The sequence below is a fragment of the Lampetra planeri genome, chromosome 3 (genome assembly GCF_965212315.1).
Source record: "Lampetra planeri chromosome 3, kcLamPlan1.2.h2, whole genome shotgun sequence".
NCBI classification, from domain to species: Eukaryota; Metazoa; Chordata; class Hyperoartia; order Petromyzontiformes; family Petromyzontidae; genus Lampetra; species Lampetra planeri.
Window position 1 is genome coordinate 1 of NC_136109.1, and position 21,132 is coordinate 21,132.

Below are 21,132 nucleotides of genomic sequence, written 5' to 3' on the forward strand. Positions count from 1 at the left end.
CCACCCACCCACCCACCCACTCCACTCACTCACCCACCCCACCCCCCACCCACACACCACTCACCCACCCCACCTCACCCACCCACACCCACCCACTCACACCACCCACTCACACCCACCCACCCACCCCTCACTCACCTCCACCCACCCACTCACCCACACCACTCACCCACTCCACCCACCACCCACCCACCCCACCCACTCACCCCACACACACACCCTCACCCACCCACACCCACCCACTCACCCCACCCACCCACCCACCCACACACCCACCCACCCCACCCACACCACCCACTCCCCTCACCCACCACTCACTCACCCCACCCACCACCCACTCACCACCCACCCACTCACCCACCCACCCACCCACTCACCCACCCACCCACCTCACTCACCCCACCCACCCACCCACCCACTCACTCACCCACTCACCCACCCACTCACCCACCCACCCACCCACTCACCCACCCACCCACTCACCCACCCCACCCACCCACTCACCCACCCACTCACTCACTCACCCACCCACCCACCCACCCACTCACCCACACCACTCACTCCTCACCCACCCACCGCACACCACTCCACCCACCCACCCACTCACTCACCCACCCACTCACCCACCCACTCACTCACCCACCCACTCAACCACCCACCCACCCACTCACCCACCCACTCACCCACTCACCCACCCACCCCCACCCACTCACCCACCCACCCACCCACCCACTCACCCACCCACCACCCACTCACTCACCCACCCCACCCACTCACCCACCCACTCACCCACCCACGCACCCACCCACCCACCCACCCACTCACCCACCCACCCACCCACTCACTCACCCACCCACCCACCCACACTCACCACCACCCACCCACCCACCCACCCACTCACCCACCCACTCCACCCCACCCCACCCACTCACTCCACCCACCACTCACCCACCCACTCACCCACCCACCCACCCACTCACCCACCCACCCACTCACCCACCCACCCACCCACCTCACCCACCCTCCTCACCCCACCCTCTCACCCACCCACCCACCCACTCACCCACCCACCCACCCACTCACCCACCCACTCACCCACCCACCCACTCACCCACCCACCAACTCACTCACCCACCCACTCACCCACTCACCCACCCTCTCACCCACCCTCTCACCCACCCACCCACCCACCCACCCACTCACCCACCCACTCACCCACCCACTCACCCACCCACCCTCTCACCCACCCACCCACTCACCTACCCACTCACCCACCCACCCACCCACTCACCCCCACTCACCCACCCTCTCACCCACCCACCCACCCACCCTCTCACCCACCCACCCACCCACCCCACCCACCCACTCACCACCCACCCACCCACCCACCCACTCATTCCCCCACCCACCCACCCACCCACCCACTCACTCACCCACCACTCACCCACCCACCCACCCACCCACCCACCCACCCACCCCACCCACCCACTCACTCACCCACCCACCCCACCCACCCACTCACTCACCCCACCCACCCACCCACCCACTCACTCACCCCACCCACCCACCCACTCACCCACCCACTCACCCACCCACTCACCCACCCACTCACTCACCCACCCACTCACCCACCCTCTCACCCACCCTCTCACCCACCCACCCACCCACCCACCCACTCACCCCACCCACTCACCCACCCACCCACCCACTCACCCACCCACCCACCTCACCCACCCACTCACCCACCCACCCACCCACTCACCCTCTCACCCACCCACTCACCCACCCACCCACCCACCTCACCCCACCTCTCACCCACCCACCCACCCACTCACTCACCCACCCACCCCACCCACCCACTCACTCACTCACCCACCCACCCACCCACCCACTCACCCACCCACCACTCACCCACCCACCCACCCACCCACTCACCCACCCACCCCACTCACCCACCCACCCCACTCACCCACCCACCCACCCACTCACTCACTCACCCACCCACCCACTCACCCACCCACCCACCCACCACCCACACACCCACCCACTCACCCACCCACTCACCCACCCACTCACCCACCCACCCACTCACTCACCCACCCACCCACCCACCCACCCACCCACCTCACTCACCCACCCACCCACCCACCTCACTCACACCACCCACCCACTCCACTCACTCACCCACTCACCCACCCACACCCACCACCACCCACCCACCTCACTCACCCACCCACCCACTCACCCACCCACTCACTCACCCACCCACCCACCTCACTCACCCACCCACCCACCCACCCACTCACCCACTCACCACCCACCCACCCACTCACCCACCCACCCACTCACCCACCCACCCACCACCACACCACCCACTCACCCACCCACCCACCCACTCACCCACCCACCCACTCACCCACCCACCCACTCACTCACCCACCCACCCACCCACCCACCACTCACCCACTCACCCACCCCCACCCACTCACCCACCCACCCACTCACCCACCCACTCACCCACCCACTCACTCACCCACCCACCCACTCACCACCCACCCACCCCACTCACTCACCACCCACTCACCCCCCACTCACTCACTCACCCACCCACTCACCCACCCACCCACCCACTCACCCACCCACCCACCCACTCACTCACCCACCCACCCACCCACTCACCCACCCACCCACTCACCCACCCACCCACCCACCCACTCACCCCACCCACTCACCCACCCACTCACCCACCCACCCACCCCACTCACTCACCCACCCACCCACCCACTCACCCACCCACCCACTCACTCACCCACCCACCCACTCACTCACTCACCCACCCACCCACTCACCCACCCTACTCACCCCACCCACTCACTCACCCACCCACCCACCCCACTCACCCACCCACCCACCCACTCACTCACTCACCCACCCACCCACTCACTCACTCACCCACCCACCCACTCACTCACCCACCCACCCACTCACCCACCCACTCACCCACCCACCCACCCTCTCACTCACCCACCCACTCACTCACCCACCCACCCACCCACTCACTCACCCACCCACCCACCCACTCACCCACCCACCCTCTCACTCTGTGTGTGTCTCAGCTTGATGATGGACGCTGCTACTACCTCGGGGAAGTTCCTTACGGCCTTCGCGGTCCCGTGACCACCAGCAGCAGCACCCCGGCCTTCTGCAGCCCGAGGAGACCCCAGGTCCAGATTCATCATCATCATCAGTAGTATCATCATCATCATCATCAGTAGTAGTAGTATCATCATCAGTAGTAGTAGTATCATCATCAGTAGTAGTAGTAGTATCATCATCAGTAGTAGTAGTAGTATCATCATCAGTAGTAGTAGTAGTATCATCATCAGTAGTAGTAGTATCATCATCAGTAGTAGTAGTATCATCATCATCAGTAGTATCATCATCATCATCAGTAGTAGTAGTATCATCATCATCAGTAGTATCATCATCATCAGTAGTAGTAGTATCATCATCATCATCAGTAGTATCATCATCATCATCAGTAGTATCATCAGTAGTAGTATCATCATCATCATCAGTAGTAGTAGTATCATCATTATCATCATCAGTAGTATCATCATCAGTAGTATCATCATCATCATCAGTAGTATCATCATCAGTAGTATCATCATCATCAGTATTAGTAGTATCATCATCATCATCAGTAGTATCATCATCATCATCAGTAGTATCATCATCAGTAGTATCATCAGTAGTAGTATCATCATCATCATCAGTAGTAGTGTCATCATCATCATCAGTAGTAGTGTCATCATCATCATCATCAGTAGTAGTGTCGTCATCATCATCAGTAGTAGTAGTATCATCAGTAGTAGTAGTATCATCAGTAGTAGTAGTATCATCAGTAGTAGTAGTATCATCAGTAGTAGTAGTATCATCATCATCATCAGTAGTATCATCATCATCAGTAGTATCATCATCATCAGTAGTAGTATCATCATCATCATCAGTAGTAGTATCATCATCATCATCAGTAGTAGTATCATCAGTAGTATCATCATCAGTAGTATCATCAGTAGTAGTATCATCATCATCATCAGTACTATCATCATCATCATCAGCAGTAGTATCATCATCAGTAGTAGTATCATCATCATCATCATCAGTAGTATCATCATCATCAGTAGTATCATCATCATCATCAGTAGTAGTAGTATCATCATCATCAGTAGTAGTAGTATCATCATCATCATCAGTAGCAGTATCATCATCATCATCTTCACTGTCTCTGTCTGTCTTCAGGATTTGGTTCCGTTTGCATTCGGAGACTTGAGATCACAGAGTCACAATGGACACCAGGTAGCCCACTCACTCACCTGCTCACTCACCTACTCACCTACTCACTCACCTACTCACTCACCTACTCACCTACACACTCACCTACTCACTCACCTACTCACCTACTCACTCACCTACTCACCTACTCACCTACTCACTCACCTACTCACCTACTCACTCACCTACTCACTCACCTACTCACTCACCTACTCACCTACACACTCACCTACTCACTCACCTACTCACCTACACACTCACCTACTCACTCACCTACTCACCTACACACTCACCTACTCACTCACCTACTCACCTACTCACTCACCTACTCACTCACCTACTCACCTACTCACTCACCTACTCACCTACTCACTCACCTACTCACTCACCTACTCACTCACCCACTCACCTACACACTCACCTACTCACTCACCTACTCACCTACTCACTCACCTACTCACTCACCTACTCACCTACACACTCACCTACTCACTCACCTACTCACTCACCTACTCACTCACCTACTCACCTACACACTCACCTACTCACTCACCTACTCACCCACCCACCCACTCACCTACTCACTCACCTACTCACTCACTCACTCACCTACTCACTCACTCACCTACTCACTCACTCACCCACTCACTCACCCACCCACGGACCCACTCATTCACCTACTCAGTCACTCACCCACTCACTCACCCACTCATTCACCCACTCACTCACCCACTCACCTACTCACCCACCCACCCACCCACCTACTCACTCACCTACTCACTCACTCACCCACTTACTCACCCACTCATTCACCCACTCACTCACCCACTCACCTACTCACCCACCCACTCACCTACTCACTCACCTACTCACTCACTCACCCACTCACTCACCTACTCACTCACCCACTCACCTACTTACTCGCCCACTCACTCACCTACTCACCCACTCACTTACTCACCTACTCACTCGCCTACTCACTCACCTACTCACCTACTCACTCACCTACTCACTCACCCACCCACTCACCTACTCACTCACCCATTCACTCACTCACCCACTCACCTACTCACCCACTCACTCACCTACTCACTCACCTACTCGCCTACTCACTCACCCACTCACTCACCTACTCACCTACTCACTCACCTACTCACTCACCTACTCACTCACTCACTCACCTACTCACTCACTCACTCACTCACCTACTCACCTACTCACTCACTCACTCACCTACTCACTCACTCACCTACTCACTCACTAACTCACCTACTCACCCACCCACCCACCCACCCACTCACTCACCCACCCACCCACCCACTCACTCACTCACCCACCCACCCACCCACCCACTCACCCACCCACTCACCCACCCACTCACCCACCCACTCACTCACCCACCCACTCACCCACCCTCTCACCCACCCTCTCACCCACCCACCCACCCACCCACCCACTCACCCACCCACTCACCCACCCACCCACCCACTCACCCACCCACCCACTCACCCACCCACTCACCCACCCACCCACCCACTCACCCTCTCACCCACCCTCTCACCCACCCACCCACCCTCTCACCCACCCTCTCACCCACCCACCCACCCACTCACTCACCCACCCACCCACCCACCCACCCACTCACTCACTCACCCACCCACCCACCCACCCACTCACCCACCCACTCACTCACTCACCCACCCACCCACCCACCCACCCACTCACCCACCCACCCACCCACTCACCCACCCACCCACTCACCCACCCACCCACCCACTCACTCACTCACCCACCCACCCACTCACCCACCCACCCACCCACCCACCCACTCACCCACCCACCCACTCACCCACCCACTCACCCACCCACTCACCCACCCACCCACTCACTCACCCACCCACCCACCCACCCACCCACTCACTCACCCACCCACCCACCCACTCACTCACCCACCCACCCACTCACTCACTCACCCACTCACCCACCCACTCACCCACCCACCCACCCACTCACTCACCCACCCACCCACTCACCCACCCACTCACCCACCCACCCACCCACTCACTCACCCACCCACCCACTCACTCACCCACCCACCCACCCACCCACTCACCCACTCACCCACCCACCCACCCACTCACCCACCCACCCACTCACCCACCCACCCACCCACTCACCCACCCACTCACCCACCCACCCACCCACTCACCCACCCACCCACTCACCCACCCACCCACTCACTCACTCACCCACCCACCCACCCACTCACTCACCCACCCACCCACTCACCCACCCACCCACTCACCCACCCACTCACCCACCCACTCACTCACCCACCCACCCACTCACCCACCCACCCACCCACTCACTCACCCACCCACTCACCCACCCACTCACTCACTCACCCACCCACTCACCCACCCACCCACCCACTCACCCACCCACCCACCCACTCACTCACCCACCCACCCACCCACTCACCCACCCACCCACTCACCCACCCACCCACCCACCCACTCACCCACCCACCCACTCACCCACCCACTCACCCACCCACCCACCCACTCACTCACCCACCCACCCACCCACTCACCCACCCACCCACTCACTCACCCACCCACCCACTCACTCACTCACTCACCCACCCACCCACTCACCCACCTACTCACCCACCCACTCACTCACCCACCCACCCACCCACTCACCCACCCACCCACCCACTCACTCACTCACCCACCCACCCACTCACTCACTCACCCACCCACCCACTCACTCACCCACCCACCCACTCACCCACCCACTCACCCACCCACCCACCCTCTCACTCACCCACCCACTCACTCACCCACCCACCCACCCACTCACTCACCCACCCACCCACCCACCCACTCACCCACCCACCCTCTCACTCTGTGTGTGTCTCAGCTTGATGATGGACGCTGCTACTACCTCGGGGAAGTTCCTTACGGCCTTCGCGGTCCCGTGACCACCAGCAGCAGCACCCCGGCCTTCTGCAGCCCGAGGAGACCCCAGGTCCAGATTCATCATCATCATCAGTAGTATCATCATCATCATCATCAGTAGTAGTAGTATCATCATCAGTAGTAGTAGTATCATCATCAGTAGTAGTAGTAGTATCATCATCAGTAGTAGTAGTAGTATCATCATCAGTAGTAGTAGTAGTATCATCATCAGTAGTAGTAGTATCATCATCAGTAGTAGTAGTATCATCATCATCAGTAGTATCATCATCATCATCAGTAGTAGTAGTATCATCATCATCAGTAGTATCATCATCATCAGTAGTAGTAGTATCATCATCATCATCAGTAGTATCATCATCATCATCAGTAGTATCATCAGTAGTAGTATCATCATCATCATCAGTAGTAGTAGTATCATCATTATCATCATCAGTAGTATCATCATCAGTAGTATCATCATCATCATCAGTAGTATCATCATCAGTAGTATCATCATCATCAGTATTAGTAGTATCATCATCATCATCAGTAGTATCATCATCATCATCAGTAGTATCATCATCAGTAGTATCATCAGTAGTAGTATCATCATCATCATCAGTAGTAGTGTCATCATCATCATCAGTAGTAGTGTCATCATCATCATCATCAGTAGTAGTGTCGTCATCATCATCAGTAGTAGTAGTATCATCAGTAGTAGTAGTATCATCAGTAGTAGTAGTATCATCAGTAGTAGTAGTATCATCAGTAGTAGTAGTATCATCATCATCATCAGTAGTATCATCATCATCAGTAGTATCATCATCATCAGTAGTAGTATCATCATCATCATCAGTAGTAGTATCATCATCATCATCAGTAGTAGTATCATCAGTAGTATCATCATCAGTAGTATCATCAGTAGTAGTATCATCATCATCATCAGTACTATCATCATCATCATCAGCAGTAGTATCATCATCAGTAGTAGTATCATCATCATCATCATCAGTAGTATCATCATCATCAGTAGTATCATCATCATCATCATCAGTAGTAGTAGTATCATCATCATCAGTAGTAGTAGTATCATCATCATCAGTAGTAGTAGTATCATCATCATCATCAGTAGCAGTATCATCATCATCATCTTCACTGTCTCTGTCTGTCTTCAGGATTTGGTTCCGTTTGCATTCGGAGACTTGAGATCACAGAGTCACAATGGACACCAGGTAGCCCACTCACTCACCTGCTCACTCACCTACTCACCTACTCACTCACCTACTCACTCACCTACTCACCTACACACTCACCTACTCACTCACCTACTCACCTACTCACTCACCTACTCACCTACTCACCTACTCACTCACCTACTCACCTACTCACTCACCTACTCACTCACCTACTCACTCACCTACTCACCTACACACTCACCTACTCACTCACCTACTCACCTACACACTCACCTACTCACTCACCTACTCACCTACACACTCACCTACTCACTCACCTACTCACCTACTCACTCACCTACTCACTCACCTACTCACCTACTCACTCACCTACTCACCTACTCACTCACCTACTCACTCACCTACTCACTCACCCACTCACCTACACACTCACCTACTCACTCACCTACTCACCTACTCACTCACCTACTCACTCACCTACTCACCTACACACTCACCTACTCACTCACCTACTCACTCACCTACTCACTCACCTACTCACCTACACACTCACCTACTCACTCACCTACTCACCCACCCACCCACTCACCTACTCACTCACCTACTCACTCACTCACTCACCTACTCACTCACTCACCTACTCACTCACTCACCCACTCACTCACCCACCCACGGACCCACTCATTCACCTACTCAGTCACTCACCCACTCACTCACCCACTCATTCACCCACTCACTCACCCACTCACCTACTCACCCACCCACCCACCCACCTACTCACTCACCTACTCACTCACTCACCCACTTACTCACCCACTCATTCACCCACTCACTCACCCACTCACCTACTCACCCACCCACTCACCTACTCACTCACCTACTCACTCACTCACCCACTCACTCACCTACTCACTCACCCACTCACCTACTTACTCGCCCACTCACTCACCTACTCACCCACTCACTTACTCACCTACTCACTCGCCTACTCACTCACCTACTCACCTACTCACTCACCTACTCACTCACCCACCCACTCACCTACTCACTCACCCATTCACTCACTCACCCACTCACCTACTCACCCACTCACTCACCTACTCACTCACCTACTCGCCTACTCACTCACCCACTCACTCACCTACTCACCTACTCACTCACCTACTCACTCACCTACTCACTCACTCACTCACCTACTCACTCACTCACTCACTCACCTACTCACCTACTCACTCACTCACTCACTCACCTACTCACTCACTCACCTACTCACTCACTAACTCACCTACTCACTCACCCACCCACGGACCCACTCACTCACCTACTCACTCACTCACCCACTCACTCACCCACTCACCTACTCACCCACCCACCCACTCACCTACTCACTCACCTACTCACTCACTCACTCACCTACTCACTCACTCACCTACTCACTCACCCACTCACTCACCCACCCACGGACCCACTCATTCACCTACTCACTCACTCACCCACTCACTCACCCACTCATTCACCCACTCACTCACCCACTCACCTACTCACCCACCCACCCACTCACCTACTCACTCACCTACTCACTCAGTCACCCACTTACTCACCCACTCATTCACCCACTCACTCACCCACTCACCTACTCACCCACCCACTCACCTACTCACTCACCTACTCACTCACTCACTCACCCACTCACTCACCTACTCACCCACCCACCCACTCACCCACTCACTGGCCTACTCACTCACTCAGCTGATGCTACTACTGATGATGATGATGATGCTACTACTGATGATGTTGATACTACTACTGATGATGGTACTACTACTGATGATGATGATACTACTACTGATGATGATGATGATGATACTACTACAACTACTGATGATGATACTACTACTACTGATGATGCTACTACTGATGATGATACTTCTACTGATGATGATGATGATACTACTACTACTGATGATGCTACTACTACTCCTGATGATGATGATGATGATACTACTACTGATGATGATACTACTGATGATACTACTACTGATGATGATGATACTACTACTGATGATGATGATTTTTTCTCTCCCCTCCCCTACCCACCACAGCAACGCCGGAAACGTTCCTGCCCCTCACCCCCCCACTCCCAACCGTTCACCAACACGCTCACCAGCTCCACCACGCTCACCACCAATCTCACCACCACCCCTCCCCCACCGACACACTTGCTACCATCTCCAGAAGCTTCGCCAGAAGGCTTCTACGTTGGTCAACACTCACAGGGTCTGGGAGGTCACTATGCAGACTCGTACCGCACGCACGCTCACCCACACGCTCACCCGCTTGCTCGCCCGACCGCTCGCTTGTTCGCTCACCCGCACGCTCGCCCGTTCGCTCACCCGACCGCTCGCCAACTCGCTCACCCGCTCGCTCAATGTTATGACTACGGTGGCGGTGGTGGTGGTGGTGGTGGTGGTGGCGGTGGTGGTGGTGGTGGCGGTGAGTCTGAGTTCGATTCGGAGGTTGTTGAGTATAAGAGGCAGAGGTTGTGGTAGTTTTATCACTCAGCTCGCTCGCTCAGTCACTCAGTCAGTCAGTCGGTCAGTCAGTCGGTCAGTCACTCAGTCGGTCAGTCAGTCACTCACTCAGTCACTTACTCACTCACTCAGCCACTCACTCAGTCAGTCACTCAGTCACTCAGTCACTCAGTCAGTCGGTCAGTCAGTCACTCAGTCACTTACTCACTCACTCAGCCACTCACTCAGTCAGTCACTCAGTCAGTCACTCAGCCACTCAGCCACTCACTCAGCCACTCACTCAGTCACTCAGTCACTCAGTCACTCACTCAGTCACTCACTCACCTACTCAGCCACGCACTCACTCAGCCACTCAGCCACTCACTCACCCACTCACTCACTCAGCCACTCACTCACTCGCCCACTCACTCAGTCACTCACTCACCCACTCACTCAGTCATTCAGTCAGTCACTCAGTCAGCCACTCACCCACTCGCTCACTCACCCACTCACTCAGCCACTCACTCACTCGCCCACTCACTCGCTCACTCACTCACTCAGCCACTCACCCACCCACTCACCCACTCACTCACTCACTCACCCACTCACCCACCCACTCACTCAGTCACTCACTCACCTACTCAGCCACTCACTCACCCACTCACTCACTCAGCCACTCACTCACTCGCCCACTCACTCAGTCACTCACCCACTCACTCAGTCACTCACCCACTCACTCAGTCACTCAGTCACTCAGTCAGCCACTCACTAACCCACTCACCCACTCGCTCACTCACCCACTCACCCAGCCACTCACTCACTCGCCCACTCACTCACTCGCACACTCACTCAGCCACTCACTCACCCACTCACCCACTCATCCACCCACTCTCCAGAGCTCTCCCCAGGTGTCAGACCGGAGGTTTTTACCTCCATATACCCTCTGTGGTGTCAGACCAGAGGTTATTTTAACCTCCAGATACCCTTTGTGGTGTCAGACCAGAGGGTTTTACCTCCAGATACCCTCTGTGGTGTCAGACCAGAGGTTTTTACCTCCAGATACCCTCTGTGGTGTCAGACCAGAGGTTTTTTGCCTCCAAATATGCTGTGTTGTGGTGAGTCTATGGGTCTCTGTGTGGTGGTGAGTCTATGGGTCTCTGTGTGGTGGTGAGTCTATGGGTCTCTGTGTGGTGGTGAGTCTACGGGTCTCTGTGTGAGTCTACGGGTCTCTGTGTGGTGGTGAGTCTGTGGGTCTCTGTGTGAGTCTATGGGTCTGTGTGCGTCTGTGGGTCTCTATGTAGTGAGTCTATGGGTCTGTGTGCGTCTGTGGGTCTCTGTGTGAGTCTGTGGGTCTCTGTGTGAGTCTATGGGTCTGTGTGAGTCTGTGGGTCTCTGTGTGAGTCTGTGGGTCTCTGTGGGAGTCTGTGGGTCTCTGTGTGAGTCTGTGGGTCTCTGTGTGAGTCTGTGGGTCTCTGTGTGAGTCTGTGGGTGTCTGTGTGAGTCTGTGGGTCTCTGTGTGAGTCTGTGGGTCTCTGTGTGAGTCTGTGGGTCTCTGTGTGAGTCTGTGGGTCTCTGTGTGAGTCTGTGGGTCTCTGTGTGAGTCTGTGGGTCTGTGTGTGAGTCTGTGGGTCTCTGTGTGAGTCTAGGGGTCTGTGTGTGAGTCTGTGGGTCTCTGTGTGAGTCTGTGGGTCTCTGTGTGAGTCTAGGGGTCTGTGTGTGAGTCTGTGGGTCTCTGTGTGAGTCTGTGGGTCTCTGTGTGAGTCTGTGGGTCTCTGTGTGAGTCTGTGGGTCTCTGTGTGAGTCTATGGGTCTCTGTGTGAGTCTGTGGGTCTCTGTGTGGTGGTGAGTCTGTGGGTCTCTGTGTGAGTCTGTGGGTCTTTGTGTGAGTCTGTGGGTCTCTGTGTGAGTCTAGGGGTCTGTGTGTGAGTCTGTGGGTCTCTGTGTGAGTCTGTGGGTCTCTGTGTGAGTCTAGGGGTCTGTGTGTGAGTCTGTGGGTCTCTGTGTGAGTCTGTGGGTCTCTGTGTGAGTATGTGGGTTCTTGTGTGAGTCTGTGGGTCTCTGTGTGGTGAGTCTGTGGGTCTCTGTGTGAGTCTGTGGGTCTCTGTGTGGTGGTGAGTCTGTGGGTCTTTGTGTGAGTCTGTGGGTCTCTGTGTGGTGGTGAGTCTGTGGGTCTCTGTGTGAGTCTGTGGGTCTCTGTGTGAGTCTGTGGGTCTCTGTGTGGTGGTGAGTCTGTGGGTCTTTGTGTGAGTCTGTGGGTCTCTGTGTGGTGGTGAGTCTGTGGGTCTCTGTGTGAGTCTTTAATTTTACTTCGTAAAAATGGTTTTTTTTATCGAAATTTTTACTTTCAAATTTTTAGTTTCTACCAAAATTGCGCGTTGCTCTTAACGAAATGTGTTACTTTAAAACCGAATAAGATTGATGATGGTGGTGGTGGTTGTAGATTATTCACAGAATCATGTTCATCAGCAGAATCATCATCAGTGGCAGTAATATCATCATCAGTAGTATCAGTACCATCATCAGCAATATCATCAGTACCATCATCAGCAATATCATCTGCAGTATCATCATCATCAGTACCATCATCAGCAGCAGTATCATCTGCAGTATCATCAGTATCATCATCAGTACCATCATCAGCAATATCTGCAGTATCATCATCATCAGTACCATCATCATCAGTACCATCATCAGCAGCAGTATCATCTGCAGTATCATCAGTATCATCATCATCAGTACCATCAGTACCATCATCAGCAATATCTGCAGTATCATCATCATCAGTATCATCATCAGTACCATCATCATCAGTATCATCATCATCAGTACCATCATCAGCAGCAGTATCATCTGCAGTATCATCAGTATCATCATCATCAGTACCATCAGTACCATCATCAGCAATATCTGCAGTATCATCATCAGTACCATCATCAGTACCATCATCATCAGTATCATCATCATCAGTATCATCATCAGTACCATCATCATCAGTATCATCATCAGTACCATCATCATCAGTATCATCATCATCAGTACCATCATCAGTATCATCATCATCAGTATCATCAGTACCATCATCAGTACCATCATCATCAGTACCATCATCATCAGTATCATCATCATCAGTATCATCATCAGTACCATCATCATCAGTATCATCATCATCAGTACCATCATCATCAGTATCATCATCATCAGTATCATCATCATCAGTACCATCATCAGTACCATCATCATCAGTATCATCATCATCAGTATCATCAACAGTATCATCAACAGTATCATCAGTATCATCATCATCAGTACCATCATCAGTACCATCATCAGCAGCAGTATCATCTGCAGTATCATCAGTATCAGTACCATCAGTACCATCATCAGCAATATTAGCTGCATCAGTAAGAAAGCAACTTGCTTATAAGGGATTACATCTTGAATCATTGCCTCACTTGATGCAGCTAATTCGGCTGTGACGGTCCCACCTGATGACGGAGACTTGTGTTGCCTCCGAAACGTCGTGATTTTTGTTTCATTTTATTTTCATTAATTTTGATGTTTTATCGTCTTAGGTTTTTTTCGGTAAAGTCATGTAGAAAGTAAAATAAAATAAAAACAAATCACGACGTTTCGGAGGCAACACAAGTCTCCGTCATCAGGTGGGACCGTCACAGCCAGATTAGCTGTATCAAGTGAGGCAATGATTCAAGATGTAATCCCTTAAAAGTGAGTTGAGGGGGGAGGGAGAGGGAGGGGGGAGCTCATCAGACTATGGTAGCCAATGAAAGGAACGTATCGGGAGGGAGGGGGGGCGAGGCCAAAAGGGTGGGCGATGGACGTGGAAGCGCTTGTGCGCAAGCGGCCAATTACTGCACACGCCAACACAATGGAGCGATTGTGCGCAAGCGGCCAGCCACTGCACCCGCCAACACAATGGGCAGAGAGGAGGAGGGGAGGTCTAATACACATGATAGACAAAAGAACGAAAATGATGATGGGTACAAACTTAGGGGGAGCTCATCAGACTATGGTAGCCAATGAATGGAACGTATCGGGAGGGAGGGGGGGGCGGGGGGGGGGCGAGGCCAAAAGGGTGGGCGACGGACGTGGAAGCGCTTGTGCGCAAGCGGCCAATTACTGCACACGCCAACACAATGGAGAGAGAGGGGGAGGGGGGGTCTGATACACATGATAGACAAAAGAACGAAAATGCCCATGTTTATACCAATGCTGGCTGAACAATGAAGAGAGTACTGTTAAAATAACTGGGGATGTTAACACTCGGTAAAGTACAGTAAAATAGTGCCTGTCAGATAAGATGGTCAAAAAAATTTGTGATTAAGTCTTTTTTGCGTGGTTGATAACATCTTTCCAATGATTACTAAGTTTGTACCCATCATCACGGTTGAAATTATGTCTGTGTTTGTATATTTGTATGGCTTCGTGTACAAACCTTTGGTGGTAGCCGGGAGGTTTGCAGAGAACCTTGGTCTCGGAAAAGACAATTTCATGAGAGCCCACCGAGTTGTAGCAATGATCGGCCACGGCAGAAGAATCAGTTCTGCCGTGTTTCAGATCTGACTTGTGCTCGCGGACACGATCAGAAACATGACGTTTCGTTTCTCCAATGTAGCAATCACCACAAATGCAACTCAATTTGTAGACTCCAGGATACTGTAAGTCAGGAACGACATCCTTTACAGATGGAATCAGATCACGGATTTTATGCACTGTACTGAATCGGACTTGGATCTTATGTTTGTTTAGAATTTTGGAGATCTTTTTGGTCACGCCAGCTATGTATGGTAACGTGATGGTTTTGGTCGGAGTTTCATGTGGCTGTTTCTGTGTGGTGGGAGAGACAGCTTGGCGGATAGTACGGTCAGAGTATCCGTTCATCCTGAGGGCCCGATGTACATGTCTTAATTCACCGGTCAGGTGGTGTTTGTCAGAAATGCCATGTGCTCTGTGGTATAGCGTTTTGATGAGAGAGTTCTTTTGAGATGGGTGGTGGTGGGAATCCGGTTTCAAGTAGGAGTCTGTGTGGGTGGCTTTTCTGTAGACAGAATGTCCCAAGGAACCGTCAGGACTCCTCTCAAACAGAATATCCAAGAATGGTAGTTTACCGTCTTTCTCCACTTCCATGGTGAATCTGATGGATGGGTGTCTAGAATTGATGTGGTCCAAGAAGTGGTTCAATGCTGGGAGGCCATGTGGCCAGATGACGAAGGTGTCATCCACATATCTCTTCCACAGGGAAGGACGCAGGGTGGATGTCTGGATGGCGTCTGATTCAAACTTTTCCATGAATATGTTGGCTATAACTGGTGACAAAGGGGAGCCCATAGGGGTACCCTCATTCTGTTTGTAGAAGGTGCCATTCCAGGTAAAATAGGTGTTGGTGAGGCAATGCCTAACCAGCGCAGGTGCATCAGAATTCAATCCATGTTGGACTAAGTCCTCAATTATTGTTAGGGTGTCCGGTACTGGGACTTTGGTAAACAAAGATACTACATCAAAGCTGACGAGGATGTCATCAGGAGATAGTACCATGTCCTTAACCATAGAGACTAATTGGGTTGAGTTGAGTACTGCTGAAGAGGTCTTGCCTGTGAAAGGGAGCAGAGTATCTGATAGAAAACGGGCTAGTTTGTACGTAGGAGAGTTTATCGTCGACACAATGGGTCGTAGCAGGGTGCCTTCCTTATGGATTTTGGGAAGACCATAGAGTCTGGGAGGTCTTGCCGCCGATGGTTTTAGAGAGGGACGTTTGCTTGGTTCGATTAGGGAAGTCGAACTCGTGATGATACTGTTGGTTTTCGTCGTTAGCCTTTTAGTGGGATCGTTTTTAATTTTGGAGTAACTCCCATCATTAAGAAGGTCCAGGATTTTGTTGTTGTATGAATCTTTATCCATGATGACCGTGGCATTGCCCTTGTCTGCCGAGAGGATGACTATATCATCTCTCTTTTTTAGGTCCGCGAGTTCAGAGTGTTCGTTTTTGCTGATGTTACTAGTGGGTTTCTTAGCATTCTTAAGAATAGTAGCTATTTCAGCTCTTGCTACATCCGCATGGATGTGTCCTATGCCTCTGAGGGCTACATCAATCTGGGAAATCATATCCTCTACTGGTATATATTTAGGGGTGACGGCGAAATTTAGTCCTTTGGCCAGTACCGTTTTTAGAGTGTCAGAAATTGGGATGTTACTCTGATTAATCACGGTCTTGTTAACATCCAGCTTTGCGATGTGTGGCTCTGGTTTCTTCTTAGATAGGAGGTTGAATTTAGAAATCAGGTTAGCTTTGCATTTGGCTGACAGTGAGTCAGCAGAAGCAGAAGTCATGTTATCAACGTGGTTCCAATCAGAAGGTGACATTTTTTGTGTTAACATTAAATGTGTTTGTAAGAGAGTCTTGTCTAAATTATCGAGTTCAGATCGGAGTAACCTTATTCTCTCCGAGATTAGTGATAGGCTGGCTTTAAATAAGATCTGTTTGGAGTTCGGTGAGGACACAGCAGCGGATGTGAGTGTGAAAGCGATGGGTATTACCTTGTTATCTCGGCATCTCTTGAGGAAGGCCAGCGTCTCGAGAAGCTGTGACTTCTTGTCTCTTTGTCTGTTAAAAACTCTAACAGATAGGTGGAATTCCTCCCCGTAGAGGGCATTCATTCTAGATTTGAAGCTTTCGTGACTGCAAGGAATCATCTTCTTAGGTTTTTTTCGGTAAAGTCACGTAGAAAGTAAAATAAAATAAAAACAAATCACGACGTTTCGGAGGCAACACAAGTCTCCGTCATCAGGTGGGACCGTCACAGCCAGATTAGCTGTATCAAGTGAGGCAATGATTCAAGATGTAATCCCTTAAAAGTGAGTTGAGGGGGGAGGGAGAGGGAGGGGGGAGCTCATCAGACTATGGTAGCCAATGAAAGGAACGTATCGGGAGGGAGGGGGGGCGAGGCCAAAAGGGTGGGCGATGGACGTGGAAGCGCTTGTGCGCAAGCGGCCAATTACTGCACACGCCAACACAATGGAGCGATTGTGCGCAAGCGGCCAGCCACTGCACCCGCCAACACAATGGGCAGAGAGGAGGAGGGGAGGTCTAATACACATGATAGACAAAAGAACGAAAATGATGATGGGTACAAACTTAGGGGGAGCTCATCAGACTATGGTAGCCAATGAATGGAACGTATCGGGAGGGAGGGGGGGGGCGGGGGGGGGGCGAGGCCAAAAGGGTGGGCGACGGACGTGGAAGCGCTTGTGCGCAAGCGGCCAATTACTGCACACGCCAACACAATGGAGAGAGAGGGGGAGGGGGGGGTCTGATACACATGATAGACAAAAGAACGAAAATGCCCATGTTTATACCAATGCTGGCTGAACAATGAAGAGAGTACTGTTAAAATAACTGGGGATGTTAACACTCGGTAAAGTACAGTAAAATAGTGCCTGTCAGATAAGATGGTCCAAAAAATTTGTGATTAAGTCTTTTTTGCGTGGTTGATAACATCTTTCCAATGATTACTAAGTTTGTACCCATCACGGTTGAAATTATGTCTGTGTTTGTATATTTGTATGGCTTCGTGTACAAACCTTTGGTGGTAGCCGGGAGGTTTGCAGAGAACCTTGGTCTCGGAAAAGACTACCACCAAAGGTTTGTACACGAAGCCATACAAACACAGACATAATTTCAACCGTGATGATGGGTACAAACTTAGTAATCATTGGAAAGATGTTATCAACCACGCAAAAAAGACTTAATCACACGTTTTTTGGACCATCTTATCTGACGGGCACTATTTTACTGTACTTTACCGAGTGTTAACATCCCCAGTTATTTTAACAGTACTCTCTTCATTGTTCAGCCAGCATTGGTATAAACATGGGCATTTTCGTTCTTTTGTCTATCATGTGTATCAGACCCCCCCTCCCCCTCTCTCTCCATTGTGTTGGCGTGTGCAGTAATTGGCCGCTTGCGCACAAGCGCTTCCACGTCCGTCGCCCACCCTTTTGGCCTCGCCCCCCCCCCGCCCCCCCCCTCCCTCCCGATACGTTTCATTCATTGGCTACCATAGTCTGATGAGCTCCCCCTAAGTTTGTACCCATCATCATTTTCGTTCTTTTGTCTATCATGTGTATTAGACCTCCCCTCCTCCTCTCTGCCCATTGTGTTGGCGGGTGCAGTGGCTGGCCGCTTGCGCACAATCGCTCCATTGTGTTGGCGTGTGCAGTAATTGACCGCTTGCGCACAAGCGCTTCCACGTCCATCGCCCACCCTTTTGGCCTCGCCCCCCCTCCCTCCCGATACGTTCCTTTCATTGGCTACCATAGTCTGATGAGCTCCCCCCTCCCTCTCCCTCCCCCCTCAACTCACTTTTAAGGGATTACATCTTGAATCATTGCCTCACTTGATACAGCTAATCTGGCTGTGACGGTCCCACCTGATGACGGAGACTTGTGTTGCCTCCGAAACGTCGTGATTTGTTTTTATTTTATTTTACTTTCTACGTGACTTTACCGAAAAAAACCTAAGAAGATGATTCCTTGCAGTCACGAAAGCTTCAAATCTAGAATGAATGCCCTCTACGGGGAGGAATTCCACCTATCTGTTAGAGTTTTTAACAGACAAAGAGACAAGAAGTCACAGCTTCTCGAGACGCTGGCCTTCCTCAAGAGATGCCGAGATAACAAGGTAATACCCATCGCTTTCACACTCACATCCGCTGCTGTGTCCTCACCGAACTCCAAACAGATCTTATTTAAAGCCAGCCTATCACTAATCTCGGAGAGAATAAGGTTACTCCGATCTGAACTCGATAATTTAGACAAGACTCTCTTACAAACACATTTAATGTTAACACAAAAAATGTCACCTTCTGATTGGAACCACGTTGATAACATGACTTCTGCTGACTCACTGTCAGCCAAATGCAAAGCTAACCTGATTTCTAAATTCAACCTCCTATCTAAGAAGAAACCAGAGCCACACATCGCAAAGCTGGATGTTAACAAGACCGTGATTAATCAGAGTAACATCCCAATTTCTGACACTCTAAAAACGGTACTGGCCAAAGGACTAAATTTCGCCGTCACCCCTAAATATATACCAGTAGAGGATATGATTTCCCAGATTGATGTAGCCCTCAGAGGCATAGGACACATCCATGCGGATGTAGCAAGAGCTGAAATAGCTACTATTCTTAAGAATGCTAAGAAACCCACTAGTAACATCAGCAAAAACGAACGCTCTGAACTCGCGGACCTAAAAAAGAGAGATGATATAGTCATCCTCTCGGCAGACAAGGGCAATGCCACGGTCATCATGGATAAAGATTCATACAACAACAAAATCCTGGACCTTCTTAATGATGGGAGTTACTCCAAAATTAAAAACGATCCCACTAAAAGGCTAACGACGAAAACCAACAGTATCATCACGAGTTCGACTTCCCTAATCGAACCAAGCTAACGTCCCTCTCTAAAACCATCGGCGGCAAGACCTCCCAGACTCTATGGTCTTCCCAAAATCCATAAGGAAGGCACCCCGCTACGACCCATTGTGTCGACGATAAACTCTCCTACGTACAAACTAGCCCGTTTTCTATCAGATACTCTGCTCCCTTTCACAGGCAAGACCTCTTCAGCAGTACTCAACTCAACCCAATTAGTCTCTATGGTTAAGGACATGGTACTATCTCCTGATGACATCCTCGTCAGCTTTGATGTAGTATCTTTGTTTACCAAAGTCCCAGTACCGGACACCCTAACAATAATTGAGGACTTAGTCCAACATGGATTGAATTCTGATGCACCTGCGCTGGTTAGGCATTGCCTCACCAACACCTATTTTACCTGGAATGGCACCTTCTACAAACAGAATGAGGGTACCCCTATGGGCTCCCCTTTGTCACCAGTTATAGCCAACATATTCATGGAAAAGTTTGAATCAGACGCCATCCAGACATCCACCCTGCGTCCTTCCCTGTGGAAGAGATATGTGGATGCCACTTTCGTCATCTGGCCACATGGCCTCCCAGCATTGAACCACTTCTTGGACCACATCAATTCTAGACACCCATCCATCAGATTCACCATGGAAGTGGAGAAAGACGGTAAACTACCATT

The 21,132-nt window shown here is 51.5% G+C and overlaps 1 long non-coding RNA gene across 1 annotated transcript; it reads left to right on the forward strand.

Annotated features, from left to right (window-relative positions):
- The first annotated feature begins 7,230 nt into the window (after nt 1–7,230).
- LOC144734873 (uncharacterized) lies at nt 7,231–10,958 on the forward strand. Its single transcript, XR_013588553.1, has 3 exons — nt 7,231–7,368; nt 8,474–8,530; nt 10,597–10,958. It is a non-coding gene; the product is annotated as an uncharacterized LOC144734873 (long non-coding RNA).
- Nucleotides 10,959–21,132: the final 10,174 nt, after the last annotated feature.